The 22,606-nt window shown below is 41.3% G+C and overlaps 1 protein-coding gene across 2 annotated transcripts in view; it reads left to right on the forward strand.

Moving 5' to 3' along the window:
• Positions 1 to 22,606, forward strand: part of CRB2 (crumbs cell polarity complex component 2) — a 77,785-nt gene that overhangs the window by 2,055 nt on the left and 53,124 nt on the right. The window lies entirely within an intron of this gene.

Here is a 22,606-nt window from a genome sequence, read left to right on the forward strand (position 1 = left end):
AATGGAAGGTGGCTGCTGGAGGAGATAGTGGAATGGGAAGGGGCAGCTGTGAAAACTAGTGGCTGTGCGGTGAAGCTGGAACTGTAGTAAGGAGAGGAAAATCTTCAAGAGATGGCATCTCAGATAGTGGAGCTTTTGCAGAGGCAGAAGGAGGGTATTTTCAGCTGTGGTCTGAGTGAAATCTTGAATTTTTCTGTTGAATTCTCCCTTGGGCTAATGATTTGCCAAGGGCAAAAACACAGAGTAAAGGGGATTGATGGATTAATTTAGAATACAGGGGATTGGAAGAGCTTTGGCGCTGCAGTACAAGGATATAAATTTAACAAGGAAAAGAACATTTGAGGTTTGGAAAAGAAGGTAATATCTGTCTTTTGGCTTCATGGAATAAAAAGGCAGAAAATTGAATTTATAGCTCTTACTATACTCAGTAAGAGATGGCGACTTGAATTGTGCCAAAAGCAACCTGGAATGGGAGTTATCTTGATGAAAGTTAATGTAATTAACAATAATTATGCTCTTACTTGGGACAAAATACTGGCATAGAAAGATTTATTTTTTTAGAATATATAACTGTGATGGAAATAATGTGTTTCCTGCAGATATTTCCATAGAAATATTTAAGACATTGTCATGTATTATTGAATATTACCAGCATCCTCTAGACAACTGAGGCAAGCACAAAGGCTTTAGGGACGCAGAGACTAAGTTTAGCAAAACACTTTGCCAGAGGTCACACAACAAGTAACATAGCCTGGATTAAAACTCCAAGCCTTGTGCTCACTCCAGTAGGCTGTCCTCATAGTCGTAGGCAGTAGCAATTCTAAAGGGTGATATTATCTTTGAAAATACAAAGTATGTGTCATTAGCATGTAACTGGATTTATTATTTTTTTTTAAGGAGGTTGATGATCTAGATGATTCTGGCAAATCTAAACGTTCTAGGAAGAGCGGGTGTGGAAAGGGAACTGTAGTTAACTTCTGAATACTGCATGGTGGCTTGTCGCTGTCTCTTTGCATCTCCCAACTGGCCAGATTACATTAGGATGGTCTGATTTTAAGTACTGTGTAGGTTTTGTGCTGTAACAAGTATATATAGTGGAATAAAACCAATTGTATAACAACAGTATACGGATCTGAGATGCTGATGCAGAGAGCAGTTGTGGTGACTGAAGTCTTCTAAGACTCTTTCGCTGATGTTTACTGACACAATAAATGTAGAATTAGTTTGTAAAAAGAAACAAAACCACAACATAAAAACCAACAAAAAACCAAAACCAAACCTGTTCCTGGACTGATTTTTCTGCTTGTAGATCTCGTACCTGATTGTGCCGTATTCTGTAAATGCGATAAAGACATTTTATTATCAGTATTAAATAAAAAATAGAGACAAGGCAGGAGCTAGTGTATATGATGGGCATGTGAAAGCAGTTTTCCTGGGGACCAAAAAACCCCAGAAAAACAGAGGGACCCTTCACAAAAAGTTGTTGATAGCTACTGGTTTTAAGCTTGGAGTGAACCAGGCACTGAGCTCTGCAGGGAGGCGGCCCCGCCGGACGGTGTACTTGGATGATCTAGCATCAGCTACAAATACTACATTAAGGACTAAATGGCTATTAGCTACAGTAAAGAGAAAAATCCTAAGTGAGCAAGGATGAAATGTAACCTATCGAATTTCAAGTGTTTGGTATTGTTTACAGACAGATGGGAATGTTCACTTAGTGCCTGAGGGAAGAGGTATTTTTCTCTTGTAACTCAGAAATCTCATGTTTGAGACTTACCATTGTCCAGTGACCCAGTTCTTTACAGGTTTCAAATTCTGCCTTTAGACATGTTCTAAAGTTAATGGGATTTGTGCAAAGCTATCCGAGGACAGGCTTGGAACTGGAAAAAAATAATTCTGTATGAGGCGTGTATTTTAAAAATCTTCATAGAAAAAGCTCTCTTTACATGTGAAATTAGTCTCATCAGCTTCGCAAGAACTTAAAAGTAACAAAAAATGGGAGAATTTGAAAAAGAACTTGTTTCACTTTATGTCTTTTTAATCTACAAAAACAAATAATTGCATGTGCTTAACTTTTATTTCAGTGGGACTAATCACACATTTAATGTGGCTGTTTGCATGCTTTGAAGTTTGGCAGTGTTTGAATACTTTCCACACAGGAGGTTTGGATTTAGAAAGGTGATAAGCTAGGAAGATGACTTGCAAATGTGAAGTGTTTTGAAGAAAATCTTGAAGTTTGAAAAAGCAGCTCATCTTTAATGACAAGAATGAAGTTGGAAACAATTCCATATAACATAAAACAGTGTCCAGAGCCACTGTTCTGTCTTGCTCTACTTGCTTGTGTGGAGAGAAGTCATGAGAAAAGAAGGGAGGTAGAATGCCAAAGGATACAGAAAACAAAGTGGAAAGTCATGATGTCATCTGGCTTCTACAAAAAAAACAACAACAGAGAGAGCAGAAGGTGAAAGTTAAAAGGGTATAATATAAGCAGTATAAAAATAGATGCAGAGTGGATTAAAGCTGCATTCAGAAAGGGTAAACAGTTTTTTTTTTTAAAAAATCCCCTATCTTTGCAGGGCAACTGTGCAAGTATTAAAACCCAGAGTCAATAAAAATATTTCTGCAAATCTGGATTAAAATCAAAGGCTAAATATCTGAGAAGTCAATTGCTGGGAGTGACCTGGGCATGCGGGAAGGGACATCAACAGTGAAACCTTGGCAGATTCTAATTGAATCTGTTTCTCTGCAGGATGTGGGCAGAAGACTCACAGCGGGGGAAAAGAAACGTGAGATGGTATCAGTACGAGAATAGTCTTTGCTAGGGTAGATAAGCATTGCCTGTGGTAGGTGTAACTGTGTGGGTATTGATCTTCTGAAAGCATAGCCAAGCCTTACCCAGGCAACTCTCCGTACACCCCGCTTGTGCTGGCGCTGGTGTGACTTAGGCCTGGGTTGTCCCCACACAGCTGGCAGTGCCAGTACTGTTGAGTTTTACTTTAACATGGGCTCTAACGTGTCTGTTTCCTAGTGAGGATCCTGCAAGTGTTGATTAACTGAGTTAATGTTTGGTAGGTCTCAAATGCCATCTCGCTGTTCCTCTAGCATCCCACGTTGTTCCTAGGTGTCAGAATTTGCCTTGTTTTGTGTATACTTGATCCCAGCTTTTATTGCTTGATTTTATTCCGTTCTGCCTTCATTTTTGTTTGGCCCACAACAACTAGCTGGTTAATCTGTGGCATGGTGTGGCAAAGAGTTTTATTCTGAAAAATGCTTACAAGGTCTGTATTAATTTTTTTTTAAAAGTATATCTTAGGTGTAAAAGGGAGAGAATCAAGCAGAGGACTATCCAGTGTGGAGGGTACATAAAAATCTAGAATCTGTGCTGCAAGATGAAAAATGACATGCATCAGTCTGGCAGTTCTTTGGGTACCTAACTCATTACTAAGAGTTTTACAGAGTACTTCTTAATATCTGGTGCAATCCTCAATGGTAGCTGTTTGATCTGGGCTGAAACAAAGGTGATAAAATGGCACTGGAGGAAGCTTAGACACTAAAAGAGGAGGAATCACACCATGAAATGTACCACAGTGCGAGTCCCAGAGCAGGCTCTGTGGGGTAACATTTCAGAGATCTTTTTAGCAATAGGGATGAGGATCAGCTTGAAAAGCAAGCAAAACTGGAAGCAAGTAAGTGGGAAATACTTTCAGGTTATGACTAATGCAATTATTACAGAGGCTACTGCATGCACTGTGGTGGATTTAGCTTCAAATAAAAACAGAAGTTATGCCATGTGTGATTGATTCCAGGTTGGGTTACAATTCAGAAGTGCAATTAGTGAGTCATTTGCTGCTTTATATCAATTATTAAAAACAAAGGTCTAGGTTAAAAAAAAGCGAATGCATATCTCAATATGTGCTGCTGTAGTGGTTAATCTTCTGATTTCACATTTTTGTTTCATGTGTCTTAGTTTTGCTGAGAGTTGTGGTACAGAGAGTTCCTTATACTAGCGAGTGAATTGCTCTATGCTGTACTGGCACTCAGCATTACAGTCCCTGTCACTGCATCTCTTCCTGACTTGGTTTGGCTAAAACCAGCCCCAGTGGAGTTGTCCATAGTGAACCTGCAAATCAGCAGTTTCCTGAACCGTTTGTAAACCAAAGTGCTTTAATTTTGTGTTTATAGGCGTTCTTTAGGACACAGTGCAATGTAGCTAGCCTCGGCCATCCTAACATCTACATTGTTTTGTAGGCTGTGCTGTCTTCAGTCCAGTAGCTGTATTCTCACCCCCACCTGGCAAGTGCTGAATGTATAATTAAAACTTTTCCACTAAGGGCCATGAGAAAACTCATAGCAGTAGACAGCCTTCTTTAAAATGTGAGTGTGCGTCGTGGTTTAAGCCCAGCCAGCAGCTCAGCCCCACGTAGCCGCTCGCTCGCTCCCCTCACAGTGGGACGGGGGAGAGAATCAGAAGGGCAAAAGTAAGAAAACTCGTGGGTTGAGATCAAGACAGTTTAACAGGTAAAGCAAAAGCCGCGCACCCAGGCAAAGCAAAGCAAGGGATTCCTTCACCCCTCCCCGCGGCAGGGGGTGCTCAGCCATCTCCAGGGAAGCAGGGCTCCATCACGCCTAACGGTGCCTGGGGAAGGTAAACGCCATCGCCCCGAGCGTCCCCCCTTCCTCCTCCCTCCCCAGCTCCGTGTGCTGAGCATGACGCCGTGTGGTGTGGGACATCCCTGGGGTCAGCTGGGGTCACTGTCCCGGCCGTGTCCCCCCCAGCCCCTCGCTGCTGGGGTGGGTGAGGGACAGGAAAGGCCTTGGCTCTGTGCAAGCCCTGCTCAGCAGGAGCAAAACCACCCCTGGGTTATCAGCGCTGTTCCCAGCACAGATCCAAACCACAGCCCCACACTGGCTGCTGTGGAGGAAATTAACTCTACCCCAGCCCAAACCAGCAAAGTGTGCATATGCAGATGTGTTTTTTGCCAAGATTATTTCATTATGGCGTGTGCCCCAAGATTGTTTCCTGAGAAACTGAAACTTTGTAGTATTTTTTTTCAAAATATGGATTGCATTGCCCAAGATGGGAAAGAGAATGAAGTCTTTCAAAGGGCTGCTGCCATATTGCTTGCCACTGACACAGAGAGGGCATGTGATGACTCCTGTCAGCGCAGAGGGGAGAAAAAAGTAATTTTAATTCCTAATTCCTGTCTCAAAGTGTTTCTGCAGGATGGTGGAATCTAACAAACTCTTGTTGATGGTATGATGTCAGTCCCTACAGAAAGGGAAGTGAGGTGAAGCAGTAGGTACTGACTTCAAACCCTCTGACGTCACTAATACAACAATTGAGGACCCTGGGGAAAAACAGAGCGAACAGACCATAGGAGGTGGCCAGGCTCGCAGGCTTTCTTGAAGCAGTATCTCCTGTTGCCGCTTTCAGAGACACACTGCCAGGCTAGGCGGGAGCATTGATCTGACCCAACACGGTGTCCTTTATGCAGTAGGAATGCCTGGAAACAAATTATATTGCCCACCTTCTTCGAGCATTTAATTAAAATTTCTAATAAAGGTGGGGCCGTCAGTGATCATCTGAAGTCTCCCGATCCTTAACATCGCTCCTTTGGGAAATGGGGTGTTGACACATCATCTGGACTTTCTTTTCTTGTGAATGGAAGTGCTTTTGCCTGTTGTGCGCATGGGGACGTTGGGGTGACTGCTGCTGGTTACAGGGCATCTCTGCCTGTGTGCTCGGAGCAGGGGAGGGTGGCAGAAAGAAGGTTCTACAGCCATGTGGCTGAGCCTGTGGGGTTGGCGGTGTCTTATACAGCAGGTTTCTCATTGAAATTTAATGGCATAAAGTTCCAAAGACTGACCGTTGGTCTGCAACTCCCCTCCCTGGAGAAGCCTGGACTGTATGAACAGACATCCGAAGTGGGACTGAACTGCACAGAGGCGTCCACCGTCTTCAGTCTTAGTACTTGATACACATTTGAGATTTGATCCTGTGATCGCTTAACCCTCACAATGATTGTGGTGGATGTGGTTAGCACTTTATATTACTGGGATTGTAGACATGATGAACCAATCTCAAAATCAGCTGTTTTTTCCATTGTGTGGGTAGGATATGATGCATGTTTATCTGATATCAATATGAGGTAAGTATTTTCATATATATCAGTGGCAAGGAGATAAATATTTGGGGGATTTTAAATGTCTTTTCTAGAAAAATGATGATACAGTTGTAAGGGTTGTTGTTTTAGGGAAGAGTGTGATTGGACCAGATAAGGGAAGATGGGAGTTCCGTGCAGGCCCTTAGATATATTAGGGTGTTTTTTTTCCTTTTCTTTTGAAGTTTAGAATTGAAAACCTGCCATCATTCCAAAGTGGAAACAACTTGGGTGGCCTTTTTATCACTAATAGGCAGAGTAACTAGGCAGGACTGTGACTCTGCTGAAAAGACGCTCTGTCATACAAGAGGTTTTCCAGGTCAAGATTAAAAGCAAAATATCTCTCGTCACATGAGCCTTTGTGCTGCATCCGTATTTTCTAAATGCCTTTGGCTTATCTTTAATGTTTATGCTGCTATCAAAAATAAACCCAGCTTCCATCTCTGCGGGTGTTGTATTTAACATCAACACTGAATAGGCTTTTTCATTCCTAAATGCTAATTTTCTTTCTGTTTTCAATCTGTTCCTGGTACAAAAAGTTTTTGTTTTCCATGTTGGGTTTTTTTTTTTTTAATCTTTGGTGGTTTAACTGCATGTTTTCTCCTTCCCATATCTGTTCTTTTCTATGGCAATCTGTATTTTTTTTTGATGGAAGCAATAGCTGAGTGTCTATCGATGACCCCAAAGCCTAGAACTTGAGTCAGAGTTTGTCTGAGTGCAGCTGGAAGTACAGTCATCATAATAATAATTTTAAAAAAGCTTTACCAAAATTCATTTTTGTCAACAGAAAGTGGAGAATTCTTAAGAATAATAGTAATTGTTGGATAGAAATAAAACACACTGAACTGTTGTCAGAAGTCTGGTCTAAAAGTCTTGCTATAATGAGAATTTTGGTTATAATGAAGTAGCTTTATAACTTCATTAAAAATTCTGTAAGACTATAGCCAGATTTCAGTGGCATTAGGAAAATATTCACAAGCTGTACCCTTGGGATAAAATACCAACCTTGTTGAAGCTCATGTGTTTCCTGAATGTGGTACCCAAACCCGGTATCACAACATGTCGTCAGGGCAGGTTTTCACTCTGATGTCTATTCCTCTCAAAGTAGTTAAGTTCTAGAACAAACAGATGTGGCCCAGTACACTTAAACCCTAGATCCGATAATGGGTGCTGGCAGGTCCCTCAAACAGAATCACGGCAGAAGGCTTACTCTTTGAAATCTGTTTTCTCTCTTTTGTGGTAACGTGCTGTGTTCCTTGCATTGTGTAAAGTACAAGTAACCTTTCAACATTTGAGGCTCTCTACTCCATGTACCCAGTATGCTGCTGCTTAGCTAGTATTGCCATATAAAGTGATAAGTGGGAAGCAGATCTGCAGCAGATACAGGTCATATTCCAGACGTTAGGTGTGTACCTCAAAATTTCATAAACTTTGATATGCCAAGGCGTTATCTAAATGTGCGTGTGCTGGTTTTGGCTGAGAAGGGGTTAATTCTCCTCACCGGGGGTGGGGGGGCGGCTGCCTTTCCGCCTTCCCGCGCTCTGCCGCGTGGCGGGAGGCTGGGAGGGGCGGGGCCATGGCGGAGGCGGCTGGCCCCGACTGGCCAGTGGCAGGTTGATTCCATACCACGTGACTCCATGACCAGTATATCAAGGGGGGCAGTCGCGGCTCGGGAGCGGCTGCGGCGCCGGGTCGGCGGGCGGCTGCGGCGCGTGCGGTTTGTTTCGGCGGTTCGTTCCCCCTCTCCCCTCCCTTCCCCCCTCCCCCGGGGCTTTGCGCCTCTCGTTGTTCTCCTTTACATTGCATTTCTGTTGTTGTTTCTTTTAATTTTAATTATTAAACTGTTCTTATCCCAACCCACGAGCGTTACCCTTCTGATTCTCTCCCCCATCTACCGGTGGGGGAGTGAGTGAGCGAGCGGCTGTGTGGGGCTGAGCTGCCGCTAAACCACGACAGTATGATATTTAGTAGCTGGAGATTTCAGTAAGTAATGACTAGCAAGAGTCGTGTGTGCTGCTGAAGCACTGCGAAAGATTTGGATGTCTGTGTCATACGAGGTATGTAGACTGAAATTCTGACTATGAGCTCTGAAGTATATCAGCTTTCCCCATTAAGGGGAAATTGAGCCCAGTCTGTGAAGATGGTCCCCTGGGCAGGCCAAGTGTTTGGTAGAATAGATATCCTTGCAACAACTATGCATCAGGAAGGAATCTCCCGGGGTTTACTTGCCCAGGTGCAAGTCCAAAATGGTCAGATTAGGTCAGTAGTTTCAGAAGACTGAAATCAGCTATAATTCAGAGAGTCCTTCAACCAAATAAGGTAATGAAGGCAAGAAACTTCATTCCCATAATCCATTTTGAGGAAGCAGGGGCCTATACAGACGTGGAGGGTGGAGCCATGCTGTAGTACGTGGGGATCAGTAGGAGTCGAGGAATGAATGAATGAAATGTTTGAAAATTTAGAAAACTGGTTTCCCTGCCAAGACTGAGGAGCTGCAGGTCAGAGGCCTCCTCAAGGAGTGATGGTAAAGGGTTTTAAAGTAAGGCAACAAGCGGTCTTTGTAAGGGGGTAAGGCAGGCGACAAGTGCCTGCTCTGGGTGTGACAGGGTGCTGTACTGGAGTAGGGTGGATGTGGCAATGTATACAGAAATGTACCTGTTTTTTTGGGAGAGTATATTTTACATACATTTTTTCATGTTTAATGTAACACATCTATGAGTGTAGAAATGCCTCATTCTGTGTGTGGTCTTTGCTTCATGCCTTAGATTAGAAGGTTCTCTCTGAATTTTTGATTTAAATTCACTTGCACTAGGAGTGGGAAGTTGAAGGCTGTTGATGTATCTTGTCTCTTTTTTTATTTTTTTTATTAACCTGCCAATTAATTTTAATGCAGGTATGTATTGTTATCCTATTTTGCTTTCCTATTATAAATGCTATTCAGCAGTTCTACCTCTTATGCTTTGGTGTGCAGCCTTTCTATTGTTTAACTCAACAAATAAATGTAAAAATTCTGTTTAATGCAGGTGTTCACGGAGCTATGACTTTTTATTTATCCCACTTGCTATTTGATGACCTAAATGATTTCAGCTCTTCTAATTACTTATTTAAGGACTATTGATCTCTCAGGTTTCTTCTGGGAGGCCTTACGGAATAGTATATCAGAGAAATAGCATTATAGTTGCCTGCAAATTAAGGCAAGCAGACAGACTGTAGTAACCAGGCAGGTGGCTTATTTTAGGCTAAGTCCTGTGTGAAATATTTATGTAGTGATTTAAATACTAAAGAGCGGGAGTTCTTGCAGTACTGAGAATACAGCTGTACGTCAGTCAGCAGTTGAATCTTCCTAGTGGGAAGGCCCACGTTTATGTTCTTAAGCCATTCAGCTGTTAGGGCCCTTTGCTAGGAACCACAGAGGTCTGAGTCACTGCCCTTGGCTTCCCATTCCTGGAGTGCTACTGTAGACACAGGAGAAAGGTAACAAGAAGGCTGTAAAATTTAGTACATGCAGAAGTGGTGTAGCATTAAGAGCTAACATGTGATCATTGTCATTCATTGTGTTCCCTGATAACTTTTTCAGGATAGCATTTTAAATGCTCATATTTAAAAATTAAAACCCCTAATAGATATGGTTCTGTAGGGCTGATCTTTGAAATTTTCCTGCTTCATGTCCCAAAGTGTTTTGTGTTTTATGTCATCAGTCCGTTTTTGCAGATAGTGCTACATGACCCCCATCAAGTCTCTAATAAGGTGCTGTGAAACAATTTTGCTGAGGCTGAGTGTTAGGAAGTTCCTGCTGACCTGCAAATAGGTCCCCTTTCCTTGACAAGAGACAAGTGGCTAATTTGATTTGTTTCTGAACACCATGAGGGTCACTGGGAATGGGGACTGAAATACATAAATGAGTGCTCCTGATGTCTCTTGGGGGAGACTTTCTTCTCAAGTTCTGTTTACATCGCTTGATCTAATAGACAAGCTAGATTAGAACTTACAACTTTGATAGTTGTATTATTCAAGTCACTGCTCTGTGGTCCAGGTAACCTGTACTGCAGGGTGTGAGATGGAGACCAGTAACTAATAATTTAGTCAAGATCTGGGGGGGATAAGATCTCATTGCATGGGATAAACTATTTCAGTAGTCTTCTAAAGTATCAAGTACCATTTTCCTTACCTTCTGACACTTGTAAGTCTCTCTTCTTTTATGTTTTATTTTGCCTTTTACTTTGGCATAGAAGCACAAGCCAGACAAATTAGGTAGCAGTAGCTTTTGGTGGATGCAGAGATGGCACCTACCTCTAGTAGTTCCAGATTCTTTTATGTTAGTCTCCTGTGTGGAAGAGAAAATAGAGATCGCAGACTGCGCAAGAACTCTGTCTGAAGTGGACTGGAAAGAGTTGTGTGTCACTGGGGACAGCAGAGGGTACACATTGCTGCTTCTCTGGAGGTGTCAGGGAGGAAGGACACTGCCACCGCTGGTTACTTGTGTGGTCGTTGAGATCTGCAAATGGAAGTTAAGGTAGTGGGGCTATTATCCTTCTCTGTCACTGTAGCTTGGTGTGTAACGCAAGTAAAATCTCCAAATTCTTCTGTGTTTTGGTTCATCCTGTCTACGAAGCGGGGGATAGTGGTGATCTGCTGAGAGTTTGTGGAGTGTGCTTAAAAACGCTTCCTGTGCCTCTTTGGGTAACATATTCCAAAGCAGTCCCTTTCATAGAGGAGAAGAATGATCTGCCTGTTTTCAGGACTTCAGTACTGCTGCTGCAAACTACTTTATATCTTTTTTTTTTTTTTTTTTTTCCCCTGTAAGAAATTCTACCCTTTGTACTGCTTTTCCCTTTCAAGGAAGAGCAACATGCTTTTCTAAGGTATGTTGATGATGATAGGTGTTTTGATCATGCTTAAACGTTACTGATGATATTCTCTTCCTTTGCTAATAAAAGCCAGGAAAACTTTTTTTAGATTCAGTACAGGTTTCTTTTAATTTATTTTGCATATTCCTAATTAATCTTTACAAAGTTTTTCCAGCTTTGATAGATGATTAAATGGGATATATGAAGAGTGTGCAGTATTTTTAAAGGATAATTTCCTACGGGGCACTTCAGTAGGAAGAGTACTAATGACCATCCATAATGTAGATGTTTGAAGCCAGCATCGGGTGTTTGTTGTAGATACCATTTAGTGTAAAAAGGTTTCATTGCGTGCAAAACTAAACTGTGTTTAAATTACTGGAAAATTTTAAATGTGAAAGTAAAAGGAAAAAGGAGGTTTTCCTGTTTCCTTTCAGTTCTGCTGTATTGTGCATCTTGCAGTCAGTAACGAACCTGCGTATCAGTGCTCCCACTGGATAACCATCTTCCAGGCTTATGCTGCTTGTACCCTGAAGCACGGCTGCTCTTCCCGAGGGACAGACAGAATGCAATCAACGCTGCTTCTCTAGTCTCTACTCACTAATTGATCTCTGGCTTGGTGACTTCTAGCAAGGTCACAGAATTGGCAGCTACAAAAACAGTGTTCTGTGGATAATTTAAAGGGGAAGAGTGGAAGTACCTAGCATGGGATGTTTTCTTTTTAAAAAAAATTTATTTGTTGGATCTTCTATTTTACTTCTGCAAAAGTCTGAAACTTGTCAAGAACTAATACCCATAGTTTGTCCATCATGACCTGTTCCTTCAGTTTGTGAGTAATACTGAAAATCGTTCTCTCTTTGTAATTCTACTTCTGTCTCTGTTATAATGGGGCGTCAGCATGCTAATTATAGTTCAGATCCTGTAAAGGTGAAATTATTTCTAAGCAAGTATAGTGTGATCTTCTCAAATTTCCTTCTTTGCAGTAGACTTGTCATGCTGGCATGCTGGCCTTGAAAGGCATCCATGTGTGTTTTTTTGCAAAAGGCTTTGAAGACATGTGCTGCTTTCTCAGAACAGACTCTGATTGATTCAGGTGCTTTATTATTTGAAAAGTGATGGAGATTTGGGGTTAAAAAACCCCAGCAACAAACAAACCTAAGCTGTCAGTCTCCAAATGCCATGGTCTGTGTTGCTGCTCATTAAACACTATGCAAGTAGCGCTCACTGTCTTTGTCATTGTTACAGTAATGCCCTTTTTATAATGCTCTGAATGCTGGCGGCTGTGCTCAGCAGGTAGCGTCACAATGCACATGGCCTCTGTTCCACGGCCACATGCTGTCTGTTAGCTTATTCTAGTTGAGCCATTCTAAGGATATTTACATGGGGTTTTTTAAAGCTGTGTAGCATGTGGCATGTGTTTAGTCTAGCAAAAACATGCGAGAACTGCAAGTAAAAAGATGCATTAGCAAAACTTAAGAGCTTAAATACTTGAAAAGCAGAAGAGTCTACAGGGTTTGCATAAAGGAAATGGTCCAAACTGCCTGAGTGCAAGACTGGAATACTGAGGGCAGAATTAAGCTGTACAGCATTATAAAGGGTTTCATGAACGGTGTGGCAGAGACTGGAAAAGGGGTCGGTTTGACCTGGTGAGACTTGTGTGATCTAGAAATACAGGGATCTTCCCCAAATTTTGGGACAATACAGATCTGTTATAAGAAGAAGCTGGAGCAATTGCTAAAGGGAGGTTGACAGATGGCCAGTTTTTCTGTATCTTTGGATGGCTTGCAGGGGTCAATGCTGTTGTCATGGCTTAAGAGCCTGGATACCCTGATATTAAGAGCCATAGAAATAGTAAATAAGCATTATAAAACATTTGCTTCCTGTGAAACCATGTGTGCAAATTTTTGTTCTTACCTGAACTTTTCCAAAAGAAGGATTGGCAGGAATTTGGCAAATCCTGGGTTTATCATATTAAATCTGTACATTTGTATTTTTCCAGGCCTCTTGCCCAATAATGAAGCAAAAGAGAAGGGTGCACTTTCCAACTAACTTGTGCAGCACTTGAGGCACCAAATATGCAATACACAATTCTAAAACTAGACATGTTTCAGGAAATAGAGGAGTACACTTATGGAATGGGAAACTAAAATATAAATAGGTCTAGGGATACCAGTTATGGTAACTCCCCACTGATGCTGAAATAAGAGGCAAACGGAGATTTCACCACTCGAACAACTGTGTCTTGGGTTTGGAAAATATTAATGTAGTGGATGGAAGAATAATATTCTAAGTGACATAGTTCAGAATTAATGGAAATTTGGCAGATAGTATATTCAGTCTCTGCAGTAACTATTTCTGTTGAGAATTTGTAAATTATGCTAAGTAGTTGGTTTCTCTCTTACACATGCACAGTTACTGCCTGCTCTGATGTTAACCCATATTTGTTTCTTCATGGGAAGTCAGCAAGTCTTCAGTAGCAGTAATAATTATTCTAGATCCTGAAAGTTACCACTACAGAAACCTCTTGGTGTATTTATGCTTACTGTCTGTCTTCATTTAGAGTGTCAGAAGAGGTCCACCATATTTGGATAAATGCATACTTTGTAAATAGAGCACTCCTATTTGATGAAGTGCAGCTGGTGTACATAGAGCCAGCTTGCCTAACCTGGTAAATTGGCTAGATTAATTTTCAATTTAATCAAATTCAGTTAATTGAAGTATGAAATGGCTTATACTAAGATGATCTTTAATTATGTCAGTGTTTCTAGATTAGAGTTTTCTTCTGTGGACAGAACGACCAGTTATTATTAGGTGAGATTATCTTTACTGAGGGGGTTTGTGATACTTATTTCTGAGGTTAAATGCCTGTTGTTTATAAACTTTGTCCTGAACTTCAACTTGTACAGTCTGTCCAAAGTTTCCTGTCAGAAAAACAGTTGATAAAAATTATTTGTCCTTAAAACGCCTCTTACCAACTATTATAGAGCATTCTTCTTGGAGCATGTCAGTCGTGATGTTCTGCAACTTTGTGTAGCTTACTCTGAATGGCATTATGGAGTTGGAGGCTTGGGTGGAGAGGAGTAAAGGCTGGGGACCAAATTCGTAGGGAGCAGAAGGAGACTGTATGCCCAAGGTTAGGCATAAGCGTAGCTCACAGTGTTCAGCTCAGTCCTCTGTAAAAGTCCTGCAAATGTGAAATTGTCAGTTCCCTTTAATTTGTTTAGAGATCAAATGAATAGTTATTGCTGTATGTGTTTGAGGTTCACAATGTCATGAAGGTTTTAAAAAGACTGAAACAAAAAGTGGAGAGCATAGATGCAATTTCTGTAGGTCTGCTTGGCTTGACTTAAAAGATTGTTCTTGTGGCTAGACCTTGCAGCTTGCTCCTGTGTTGGGCAAAGCTGCTCGAGTCATGGGGCTGCCCCTCTCACAGGATGGAAGGTTGTGGCCGTAGAGCCAGAGCTGTTGCAGCATCTTTGAGGAATAAAATACGTGGCTTCCTCAAGGGGAATGATAAACAAGGTCTCATGAAGTAGACATTTGGAAGTGTCTGTTTGTAGGGTATTGTTTGTTTGTGTTGTGAAGCAAATCGCAGTAAGCAATATATACTGTGTTTATAGTTGCTCTCAATAAGGTAGTAATTGAATTACCAGCTAAAGACTAAAAGATTAGACACAAAGTCTTTGGAAGAGGGGTGTAGAATCAAGCCTAATTTGATTATTGCAGCAAATCCATTTTCTGTTCATTGTGAGTTGAAGCAAGTAGTTTGATGGTTCAGAGCTTCTTATGCTCTTTCTGTTGGTGGTGTTTGATGTTTTAACTCCTGTGTGAGACATGATACCACAGAGGGGAAACGGAAAATGAATAGGTTAAGTTGTCGTGAACCCCCCCAGCTAATGAATTGATTTGATACTGTTTATTCTACTTGAACTCAAAGAGATTAATTGAATAAATGTTTACGTTTGAATCTTTAATTTGCCTATAAATATGGATAGTAAGTAATGAGGAGACAAGAAATAATCTTGAGAGTCACCTTGGGCAGAGAATAAGCATGCACGACGCATTCTTGGGAACCAGAAATGTCATTATGGTATCTAACCTCTGCCACCAAGCGGCAGCTAGATTTCACTGCCTATCGCTGGCCCCATCCGGAGGAGGTCTGGCTGCAATGCTGCGCTGCTGATCAGCAGGCCAGCATTGTCACTGTTTCAAGGGAAGGTCATTGTGCCTAAGGGAAAGACAAAACCACCAACATTCTTTAGGCAAAATTAGACCTGGAGTTTCAGAAGTTTTCCCAGCACAGAACAAATGTCAGCCTGCATGTGTGACTCTGTATCTGAAGTTGACAGCTACTGTTTTCTGCTTAAAACTTAGTTTTGGGGAGCAGTGCTTAGTATTTTGCCCAGTGCAAGGTACAGACCCAGTCTAAAGAGGTGGTCGGGTGGAGGTGGAAGAATGTTTCTTGTTGATGTCGGACTATTGAAATGGGTAAGAACAGACCAACCTGTAAAACTGCCTCAGAGGATTAATCATTTATCTACTACCGCTTCTCTAAAAAGTCTTTATGTATAATACACAGCAATGTGTTTAAAATGAAGAACATAAAATAGAAAACAAACGCAAATGGAAGGAAGAGAATAGAATCAAGGATGTAACATAGGAGTTGTCATACTAATGGATCATTTATGTATGTATACATTTATTGTAGATCCACTATAAGTAGCAGAGGCAGAACTTGATATAACAGGTAATGTAGCAGTTGTCACCACTACGTGTGTGGTCGTGGTGCAGCAACACTGAAAAAAAAAAAAGTTGACTTTTGTTTCCAAGTGCCATTACAGCTAGATTATGTGACATTATAAAAATTGATTCATTTCTGTCACTCACAAAAATGGTGGAGGTGTAAATATTGAACTAGAGTAGCAAAACCAGGCATACTTTTCAGCAGAATGGTAAAATTGCTGATTAGATAAAGTCCCAGAATAATCTGAACAATTCTGGGATTTGCCATAAATGACAAAACCACTGACTAATGTGAAAGACATGATGTATATTCTGTATTTAGACACGTCATGTTAGATCAGTTAGGTCTTATAGGCTTATAGGTGTAAAGTACCTATGTATTATGTTATTCTTGATCAGTATTTGGGCTAAATAGGAGTACAGCAGTATATAGGAGAAAGTTTTGCTCACCAGCAATATAAATATATTCTCCTGAGGGGGTTACAGGGCATTTCTTAGGCACTTGGGACAGCTTCTTGCCGTGAGAATGGGTGTGCAGATTCTCTGGGAATTACAGGATTCCATTAAATGGGAGTGAATCTGTTGTAGGGCACATCCATGTCTTATCCTGGGTGAGGAAATACTGCTGCACAGTGCTGCTTCTTTCCACTAGAATTCCTGCATGCCCTCTGTTCCATACATAATTCAGAGGCAATGCATAATTAAAGGACTATAAAGCCACGCTTACTTTCATATATTTAAATGATTTGGTGAGCCAGGGATGGCGTTTGCTGTGTCTGTGCTTTTGCTTTACCTTTTTCTATAGTTTGTTGAAACAGTGTGGACCGCAGCCTGGTAAGTCAGAAGTTACTGAGAACCGCTGCCAAGATGCTAATCAGTACTAACTGACTGTCAGGATTAGTGTTATATTAGAAAAAGGTATAACTACATAACAAACTCTAATTAATTTGCAGTTGGTACTAGAAAATATCAGTGTGCTCTGCAGATACTCGATTCCTCTTGTTAGCAACAGCTTTATAAAGTATAGCGTTTTTAAAGGAAAAAATCCCTAACTTGTTTTCCTCTCGAAGCATAAAGATCTCACAGTAACAATAAAAGCCCTCTGCACTGAATTGCCTAGACTAGCACACTTACACAGATACTAATCCTAGGAGCAGATGAGTGTGTATAGCATCTGTTTTCTCATACAGGTCTGCAACAAAGACTGGCTTACATGTGGAATAAAATGGAAAAAGTTAGTCTTACATCTTGCAGTTCCTCGCTGTTCCATTCTGTTCCGGATTGCTATTCTTCAGAGCAATGGTTTGTGACTGCATCACACGGTGGTATTTCCAGTACTTCCAGTGCTATACTGAGCTCTGTGTGGAAAGCATCTCTTAGGTGCTCTGGGCCTTTTCATTTCAAACATTGGACGCGTAACATTTTATATATTTAATCACCCTGAAGCAGAGTGTTTGGATACAAGCTATTTAGAGCGACTCTGCTATTGCAACCCACTCAGGGCCCTGAGGGAGACCTATGAGCAGTACGAAGTCTCAGATTTCTTTGAGCAATTCAGTATTGCCAAATGCTTTGGTTTGTTATGGCTGCTCGGTTATGGGATGGAGAAGTATTGGGATGATCTGTTCAGAGAACATCGTGTTTAAAAAGATCTGTTTAGAGATTCAGGAAAGTATTCAGGAAAATGCTGTTTCTTTCTGCTCTGAGTACCAGAACTGTGAAGAAAACATAACTTATGTTGAGCGTGAGGTAGAAATCAGTATCTGAGACTTTGTTCAAAAACAAAATTGAAAACTAACGTCCTTTTACAGCTCATGGCAGAAAGTGCCTCTTCTTCAGTTGAACAAGTTACCATTTAGAGCAGGTTTAATAAAGGACCTCCTGGCAAAAAGACTAAAATATAACATATCCAAACCTTTTTATAGGTTAAACAGCGTGTCCCTCAAAATCCATACTGCTCAGTTAAACCTGGCTAACATGTTTTGTGATGGGGAGAGATAGTCTTTGATAGCCCACATTAAGCCTTTTCTATTATATCTTGATAACATTTGGTTCCTTCCACTTACGGGATGTTTTCACTTCTGTACTTTCCACCTTTCTTTTTTTGTCCCTCTACTTGTGGGTGGAAACAATCAACCAAAAGCATTACTCTGTCACTTGGGATCTCCTGAGAGTTCCACTGCTCAGAATTTGCAGGAATACTCCTGTAAACAGTATCGTGCCAGGGTTGATGATAACAGCGAGCCATCGGTCAGGTATGCAGGCTGCTCTTGCACTGCACGCAGTTGTTGGCCTGCCCAGTTCTGTGACCTGCCTTGCGTTGTGGTCTGGATAACCAGTCCATCCTCGGGGACCCTCTGTCTCCAAGGTTAAGTACCTATGCTTATCCACTGCTTACCCCAATCTGCAGCAGTTGAGGCATTTTTCTGACAGGTCATTACAAACAGGATCTTGCAGCATGAAAATCTCCAGCAGAGGGACTCTCACTTTATACTTTTTTTTTTTTCTTTTTCACACTTTGCTTATGACACCTCCATCTGTTTGCTGTTCTGTGCTTGTATCGTTGCTGGGAAAAAATAAAATGCAACCGCATCTTGTCTCTAAAGACAGAACAGATGACATACAAGTTCCCTCAAAGCTTGCATCATCTAGTGTTTTTAACTCACTGGACAGATGTTATTCAGGACTTACTCCCTCTCTCCATAGTTTCTGACCTTTGGCAATCTCACAGTTGTCACAATCTGCTGAAATGTGAAGGATTGAGCTTCCTAGCAGCATGCTCTCTGTGGGCCTGAACCAAAGCCTACTGTAATTGCTAGCTATCTTTAATTACTTCACGGGGCTTTGAGTCGGATGGTAAGTGTAGAAGATACATAGTAAGTAACAATCTCTCTGGCTGCTTCTGGCACTTCGACTTCTACCTGTTGTCCCATGAATACCTCAAGAACTCTTTGGTACTTTTCTTTTAATCTTCCCATTTTAATATATCTGATTTGTGTTCCATAAGCTAAAGCTGCAAAAACCTCTTTTATGTGATTTCTGCGTGCCCCAACCCTCACACACACATACACTTAAATAAATAAATAACATATCTAACTATATGGAGTCCCATACCTGATTTTGACTGGCTTCCTTCATCCCCACTGCTTTCTTTCCTTTCCCCTCTAACTACTGTGAGGCTGAATTATAGTTTTTCTCCTGATACTGCAATAGGGAGCTAGGGAAGAAGGGCGCCACACTTCTATGAGTAATCTTTAGTGACTGAAGGTTGGGGATGACTCTCAGTACTTCTTTGCTCTTTTTTTTCCTGTAAACAGTAACTGCTCTGGTATTGCTTTTCAGTCAGGGGAAGCCACTATTGCCCAGCCTTTGAACTGGGATGAATTAATCTGCGTCTCTGCTCCCTCTCTGTGTTTCTCCATGAATTGATACTTGCATGCTATGATACCAACATTGTATAATGCAGTAGAAGCCTGGAACTGGGAAAATGTGCGGTCTGACAGGAAAGTGTAAGCCTCCCAATAAGGTGCCATATCCCCTACCTCTGCTTTGGGAACAGTTGTCCTGTAGAGAAACAAGCTGGGTAGCACTGAGAAAATGCACGGGCTGAGTGCTTCTCTCATGTCAGCAGATTCTTTTTCTCTTAAATGTTTGTTTTACTTTTACTTTCCGTGTTTGTTTTAACTAAGATCCCTCACAGATGAAAGGTACAGTGTTCAGAAACTGGGAGACTGAAGAATCCACAGAAAAAGCCCTTTCTATATCCGTGAATTTGTACTGCCTTTCCCTGTGTCTCAGTTCTTCAGCAGCAGGGACTAATCTTAATGATTCTGCACTAATGGAGAATTTTGAGTATGCATTCTGTTTTCTGAAGAGAATCCTTAGAGTGTGATGTGGATTGTGGAGTGTTTAACTTTTCATGTAGCTACATATAATCGTTCTTGAGCTGCCTTTTACCTAAGCAATTCACATTAGTTTAAGCACTTGCAATTCTTGATCATGTTAACAACATCTGTTTTGGGAGTTATTGCATTTGCAGTTACGCATGCAAAGCAGAAGGGGAGTACTCTCTTGTGGAACTGTGCTGATGAGTAATTGGGTAGCAGCAGTAACCTCTTAACCCTGTGGAAATGCAAGCACAACTCTATCCCAGCCAAAACCAGGGCACATACCTAATCATGTACTCATCTAAGTGAGTGTGTGTGACATGAATGAAGGTTTTGTGGTGAGGGGTGGGCATTTCTCTTATGTTTAGCACAGGGTAGTCTACATCCTCCTCCTCAACACTTCAGATTGAAAAAAATTGTAAGTTTTTCTTGTCATAATTGCTCATGTGCCTTATTAACTCTGATTCTCTATGCCAGTATACACAATGACTGTTCCCTGTTGTGCTTAGTATTTATCTATGTTTTGATTTGGTTTTCAGGGTATGAATATATTTCCTTTTCCATATGATGGTGGCATAGTGGGCCACAAAGGGGAGGGGTCGTTTAGGGCTGAGTCAGTGTATATTTTTGCATAAATGGTTACCCAGTAAGATACGGTATAACTGTCGATCTCATGGTCTAGTCCTGAGGCAGGGTCTTCTGGAAAGGTACTGTGTTAGGGAAGGAGGTGCCATGTTTTCTACCTGTATTACCTTGAAAGCAGTACATTGCTATTACATTGCTATAGAGCAGCATAATTCAGAGCATTATTTGAAAAGTGTAATGGTCAGAGGAGACACAATAACAGCTCCATCAAATATTGATAAAGTAGGATTATTAATTAGAGCAGGGGTATAGGATTAAAATGTCCCTTGAGTTTCATTCCCCATTTGATGTGAGAGTGCGGTTTTGTGGTCAGAGAGTGGGAAGCTCAGGACAACTGGAATCTTTTTCTCATCTCTTTGACATGTTTGCTTAATGTCCTTAGTGGTTCAGTGGATATATAATACTATTGACCGGAGTCCATAGAATTATGGCATGCTCCTATGGCGGCACTGCTGAGAGTGAACTTTACAGTGATCTTTCTATTAGTGTAGCTTAGTCTGATTTGTACGTCATAAAAAAGAAAAACACCACTGAACAAGCTGATAATTTGCAGTTCTGTTGCCCTGGAGTCTCGTCTTCCTTCAAACAGCTATGTGCTTTTGTGAGATGGTGAAAACACTGGATCAGTACCATGGAGCAGAGAGCATATGCTGTTGGACCACTTGGCCTTCTAGTGCAGAGTGGAGGATAACATTATGCTTCTGACAGTGTGTATAGTGCTGAACTAAACAGATATCAAAGCAAAGAGAATGAATTGAATTTCCCAGTTACCCAGCCCTTGTTTTAAAAGGAGCTTTCAAATGTCTCACACTTGAAAAAGACACTTCAGGTTAGAAATGAGATCTCCTGTTAGAATAAAGCCCTGATCTGCATTACTAATAACAGCTGAGGTCATTAAAATAGAAAGAATTTGCCTTTGAATGTCTTTTGAACAGTATCTGCATTCTCTGTGTCACTGGTATTAGTTTTTCTTTTCCCACAGTTTTGATCCACCAGGACAGTGCAGGATTTGTTTTCCCCTTTAGGTTCTTTCTGGTTCTAATATTCTACCTGGAAGAAGTGGTTTAGACCTGCTATAATCATACAAGTTCTGTAAATTCATTCTTCCATTCCTATGCACAAATTGCACATTCTTGGCATCCCTCAGTATGTGTCTGTATGTGCAGTAGCATTTTAACATTCCCTGTGTGCCCCAAGGCTTTCTTAACTGATAAAACTCTCCAATCTAAAGCGTCTTCTTTCTTTCCGCCCCCCCCCCCCCCCCCCCCCCCCCGCCCCGTTTGAGTGTTTCCCTGCGCTCTCTAGAGCCATTAGATGTTCTGACTATGCACTTCAAGAGATCAATATGCTTTTGGTATTTAGAGCCATTATCATTCTGAGGCTGTATGACTAGTATGTATTCATCCCATTAACATCTGCTCGAAATTCCCAACATCCCACCACAGCTAACAGCGAACGACCGTTTTGTCCTTGGTCAGGCGCTGTGGATCGGGCGCCTGACACCTGCCTTATTGTCGGACAGATTCCATTTCACTCTTTACTTTGTTTTCACCTTATTTCACCCCTGGAAGCTCAGTTTCAGCTGAAGATGGATGAATGAATCGGGGAGCATTGTGTCTGTTGCTGCTGTGGCAATTCCTGTGTGTTACTGCCCAAATAAGTTATTTGGTTCCTAAATTGTAGGAACCTGTTCTGACCTAACAGTGAGATTCTATCAGCACACAAGGATGTACTTGTAATTGAAGTACTATTTCTGTAAAGCAATAGAAAAAAGCAAGAGATCAAGTCCTCTGCTGGGCAGAATCAGCAAATCACTGTCCTTACTGGCTAATTTAATGGAAGATTATGAGCTTTAAAGTCATGGAAATAGGGTGAACTGTGGCTTTGACTTCAGTGTTGACTCCAGTGGATATTTGGTTGTGGAAATACAAAGTGTCAGCTTTATGATTTTAACAGAAATTGCCAATGGGGTTAAGTTACTGGGGGAAATAAACAAGGCAACTGGAGTTAAGTGTGTATCAGTGTTGAAGTTAATAGCCAGGAGTGGATTCACTATTTTAAAATAATGTCTGAAGGACATAACCTCTTACTGAATGGGAAGAAACTGTTTCAAGATAGAAAAACAATGCGTTGATGTTCCTGGCTTTCTCCCTTGCATTTTGGTTGCTTTTGTTTTCTCATTCATGTACTCCTGAAAGTTGGTTGCTATAATAAAAGTGCTGGATCATTCACCTGTAGTGTGCGCTCTTGAAGGCGACTTAGGGTTAACAGTGACTAACAAAGAAAAATCCAAAGTAAGCGTTAGCTCATTCAAGATGTCAGGGAA

This window comes from Phalacrocorax aristotelis, chromosome 17, assembly GCF_949628215.1.
Source record: "Phalacrocorax aristotelis chromosome 17, bGulAri2.1, whole genome shotgun sequence".
In the NCBI taxonomy this organism is placed as follows: domain Eukaryota; kingdom Metazoa; phylum Chordata; class Aves; order Suliformes; family Phalacrocoracidae; genus Phalacrocorax; species Phalacrocorax aristotelis.